The sequence below is a fragment of the Fistularia commersonii genome, chromosome 10 (genome assembly GCF_037954325.1).
Source record: "Fistularia commersonii isolate RoL2024-O1a breed Wild chromosome 10, RoL_Fcom_v1.0, whole genome shotgun sequence".
NCBI lineage: Eukaryota > Metazoa > Chordata > Actinopteri > Syngnathiformes > Fistulariidae > Fistularia > Fistularia commersonii.
The window spans coordinates 796,201-801,760 of record NC_141293.1 but is presented as its reverse complement, the minus strand read 5'-3'; positions in this window follow the sequence as shown (position 1 = coordinate 801,760).

Sequence of the window (5,560 nt, the reverse complement as noted above, 5' to 3'; positions counted from 1 at the left end):
TATTTTTTTATCAAAGTTAAATTTCTTTTTTAATTCTCGGTGACCAACAAAACAAACCGAAGCAAACAATCCACATCCAATCTTTGGCAGACAATATAAACCCAGCACCTCATCACACTGCTGGGAAATTCACTCAGACGTCCCCGTAGTTTCCCCTCGATAAAACCGAGAGGACACACACGGTTAAAACAAAACATGACAAGGCAGGCAAACAAACAAACAAACAAACGCCCGCATTGCAGAATAAATCCAGGATCTTTAATAGACGCATTCATATTCATACCGATGCCTCTGAAACTGTGCCGCTTGTAATGAATGTTAATGAAATCGCCATGAGAAAAGCGTGGCATCTTGTTGCATCCTTTTATGATTAGTATGGGGTGTAGCCTTGTTAAACACTGGCCGCCATCCAGGTAACAACGTCGGATTGGAAAGTCTCTTAACAAACGGCAGGTGGTTACACGACTGCCGTGCACCTTTTGAAAATAATTGGGAAAAAAAAAAAAAAAGCGGTGGCTTCTAAAAAAGCCCCAAAAAAGAAATAATTTGTATGGCAGAGTTTTGCATGTGTGGTTTTATATTTTGGTTCTGCGATCGCTAATCCTCGGTAAGATACTTTCTGTATAAATCTTTTTTTTTTTTTGTCTCAATAACTATCTGATCTGATTGCATGTAAGTTACAATCTAAACAGACAAGGCTCATGCAAACACTATGCAAGCAGGGCAGAGCAGCTTAATTGGCAAGCTTCTATCCATGCTACTGACCTTTAACCTCCTCCTGTAGCCAGATATATATATATATAGCTACCGTGTGTGTGTGTGTGTGTGTGTGTCGCGGCCACAACTCACAACCATCCTTGTCTTACTTTACATCTCCAATTTGAAACACAAACTCCTCAACACACACACTCAGCAGCTCATCTGTCTCAGGGAGTCCAATACAAAATCAGCCACTCTATGATCCTAGTTGCCTAGGCAACCACTCAGAAATATAGAGGTTTTTTTCTTTTTTTTTTTTTTCCCAGCACGGGAAGGAGCTGCATGGCTGCATTATTTACCAGCGGCCGGGGCTGGAATCCCTGTCACCTTCCTGCTGAGCTGCAGACGACACCTCGGGAGAAGAACATCCGCCCCCCCGCCACCTTCTCGCTCCTCCAGGCTCACACACACACACACACACACACACACGCACACAAATTCCCTGCATTGTGGCATTAAGGCTCTCCAGGAACAGCAGGGCGACAGTTACCATGGCGATATTGATAGTTATCTTTTTTTGCCCCCTGCACGTCAACAGGTGAGCGTCATAATGTAAATTTTTCATGGTGCCACACACACACACACACACACACACACGAGGAAAAAGAGGGTGTATCTGCACGTGCTCATGTACACACACACACACACACACAGACACACACTGCTATCTGCATTTACTATTAAGAGATAAATGTAAGCAGAAATGCAACGTTTAAGTCCGATTCTTTTCTTATACATTTAAAGACGTTCGCTGAGCAAATGCGAGAGCAAACTGTAACATCTCACCTGAGAAACGGCGTCAAATTATAGGTTTATCTGAATAAAAACCTGCTCTTTTTCCAGTTCCTGGAGTGCAAGATGAAAAACGTCATTTATCTATGCTCACCTTGAGAAGGACCGCCTTCCACCTCACAAATACTTTGATTAAAAATAAAAATCTGATCAAATAATAGGGATCTTGCAACCGTCTCTCTTTGACAAGAAGCTAAACATCAGGCTTTACATTTGCAAACCGAACAGAGAAGAAATCAAATGTTTCGATTCACATGATTCACGCAGTGCGCTTTCCCATATTTGTACTATCGACGTCGGTTGGTCTAAAATGTGCATTTCCACCGTGTGCGGTTTTGAGCCGCGGCAGTTCTCAGTGAGATGACAAAACTTTAGATAAGAGCCTTGAACGCTTCCATGCCGGCAGCCAATCGCGATTGTTTGCGGTAATCCTTCGGGACGTTTCTGTTCGGCTTATTTTGTGCGCGACGGTGACACGGCTTCTCCGTGTGAATCTTTGGACATGTTGAATGTCAGGGCGTATTGAGGACGAGAGCGGGATTCATCCCCCGTATCTCGCCTGCCTTATCGGCCAAGAAGTTGAGGAAGTTTTTGCAGGTTGCTGAAAGGGTAACAGTTTAATAGGCTTAAAGACCGCGCCGATAACGCCGAAAACAGCTTTCAATATGAGGCGATTCTTTAGAATTAAGTCAAAAAAGTATTTCACCCGAGCCGCTTCGTCAGAGGTTTGATTACCAGCAAGTTTCACATCCAATTTGAAGCTTATCTCTCTTCCACTTCCTTCAACCTTTCCCGCAGAGCTGTTTTTAGCCGGGGCTTAGGTTATGTTTGGCCTGTCGGGCTTTACCGGAAGAAACGCTTTCCAAAAATATTGCAACACCGGATAGCGGCGTCGAATAATACGTCTATTTCTTCGGCGTTTAGGTGTGCAAAAGGAGATACAGGGGAGTGTTTTGTATTTATTGGGTAATCTGCTGATAGCGCACGCATCGATAGCATCAGAAGAACCGCCGGGCGACGTGGCGCGGGTCAGAGCCTCCGGTAAAAATCAGATGTAGGTCAAGGCCGTGTAGATAAGTCGTCCCGGACAAAAGCGGCGATTATTTCGATTCTAAGTCGTTCGTCCGGTGTCGTGACCCCCTGAGTCGTCTCCGTCGTGGACCTGGCCGGGGTCCAAACCAGGACCGCGATATCAGACAAGGACACGGACGCCGCCGGGCACCTCGTCGGCCGGGCTTCGCTTCGGAGGGCGACGCCTGTCCCGGCATTCTAGTGCCGCGAAGGCCGCGATAGTCGAGCGCCGTACATTTTGGACCGCGGACGGGTCGTGAATAGCGCAACACGTGGCACATCCCCGACCCGACCCGACCCGACCCGGCACGACAAACCGGTCAGGACGTTACTGGACGCCCTCTTCTGGATTTTGCAGGTGAGCTACAACAGCGAGCGCCCATTGCTATTTCTTTTCCAAAGCTATTAATGTCTCATGCATGTTGTTACCGTATAACTTTGAGCGCTGTTGTTATTATTAGTGTGAGATTATTTGCGCCGCCCCTTATATCTTGTCCTCCAACGTTGAGCTCGGATCCGGCCGAGGTTTCCGCAACGCTAAAAGCAGATTTTCCCGACTGCAAATCGCTTGCTGGTGCGGCGGGATGGTGGGATTCGGTAAGTCGTTTTTAAAAAGCGCGCTCCATATATAAGGTGTCACGGTGCAAATGTGATGTGATTTTGCGCTACATAAATAAAATCTGACTCGACTTGTGTAAAACACTAAATGAGAATTTTGCCAGACGGTCAATTAAACGCATAAAAACACGAGTTTAGATGAAACCGTGTTCATTTAGCACACATTATGCAAGTATTGCATCTTTGTAAAGCGAGAGCAGACGCACTCCTTCATGTAGCCGTATCCACCTTTGCTCAGCCATCACTCAGATCTATAATAAGCCATCCATTATGCCGGAGTTCTTTTCCATGCTTGAAGTGTTTACCAGACATCTCCCATTACGCTAATTTAACGGGCTGATCTTCTGATTACGCGACAACATGCGATGCAAAAAACACTGAAAATACACTCTGACATAATTTATGAGGCACCTAAGTTGTTGTCCTGTTTCCACCGCTTCATAACTTTGAAGCATTTCCGTATATTTATCGTGCCTGGCAATTTTCGAGTCGCGCTTCTGCGGAATCTGGCAGCGGGACGGACTTTTCTACGAGAGGAGTGGAACTGCGAGCGCGATTAACGTCAATTATGCCGATGCGGCCGACATGAAGCACGAGAGAGGATTTAGCAAAGCCGCAATCTTTCCCGACCTCAAATAATGCCATGCTGTCAAATCCACAGCCACAGTGTTCGACCACAAAACCGAGGTTTTTTTTTTTTTTTTCTCCTTCACCCCTCAAGCCACCTGCTTTTGGCTCCGTGTTCTCGCCACGCGGGTTCTGAATGATTCATGTATCTTAAAAACAAAAACAGAAAAGCAAATCAAAATGGCCGGGAGTTCACGACACTCCTTTCCACTTTTGTCCTTTCTTCAACCCGATGTCACCTTTGACTCGACAACACTTACTAAAAGCAGTCTGTTGTGAAAGTGCTTGTAATAGAAACAGATTGATGACAATAATGTGATTTAGCATGAGAAAGAACGGCTAGCATGCGTGCAGAAGCGTTACAATCACAGAAACTGCAGGAACAAAATTCACAAACAGGAATGTTTTGGGGTTTGCGACTCCATCGATCACAGGTGTCAAACCCACGGCCGGCGGGCCAAATGTTGCCCGCCAGGTCATCGCATGTGGCCCGCCACAACGTCTAAAGAGGTCTGATTGGTCAAACACGTGCATTGACCGTAAATAACATTTCGCACCCATCACGGTGACAGTAAATTGACGACATCCCGCCGTTAGATCGCTGTGAATCCACATTCATGTGGAATTGAGAAGTGCAAATGATGCCTAAATGTCCAGGAGGAGAAGAGTTGATGCAGACGGAAGGATAGGAATGCAGATGGAACATCTTGGATTGGAATGAGTCATAAATTCAGAGTTATTTAACATGAAGGAGTCGTTACATTTATTTTTCATCACTTTCAGTTCAAGTCGTACCACTAGAGCTTCATCAAAAACCGAAATACGGTAACTATTTATAAGAAATAATTCTTCAATCGAGTTTTCTTGTCCCTTTTTTTTTGGTTTTGTCAACTCAACCATGCAAATGTGAATTTTATCTCACAAAAATGTATTCTCTACAGTTTGAGAGAACATTTGACTTTCTTTTGAATTGGAAAAAAATAACGTTTTTGGTTGTTTATACTGGTCTTTACGGAAGTTATACATTTTGTTCTTCATTATAATCACTTTTTACCGATGTTGGACATCACATTTGCTTTTCAATCTCGGGACAAAGATTTCCTGCCCAAAGCTCACGCAGGAACATAAAAACACAATATCTGGTAGCGACTGTTTGCTTTGTGTCATTCAGGGACAACATGTTTCCATTTATCTGACAGTGATGGATTTGTGTATGCAAAAAAACCCCAAAACAAAACAAAAAAAAAGGAGCGGCTCCGATGTGTTCTCGGTTATTTATGACACATCCAGAAACAGATAGAGACGCCTCAGAACTCGCAAAGACTCAAACAAACACCTGCGTAGTGACAACACTTTCTAAGTTGTACAAAAATACCAAGACACATAATCTACTTTCACACATGCAGGCTCTCATTTGCAAGTGAGTCCCTGAAGTCACAGCAAGATATAATAGATGTTCGGGTGCCAGGCGGCGTCACCCAGACTTGACTTTTATTATCGTCTCCGGGGGAAAAAAAAAATCCGTGTTTGTGGTAAGTTGGAACTCTACTTGTTATCCGAAAGACATCTAAATAACATACCCGGGTGTTACGGCTATCTGAAATAGCAATCATCAGACACAAATGTCAACAGTGATTCAACTTGAGGGCATTTTAAGAAGGAAGCGATGATCCCCGGATTTAAATCAAATATA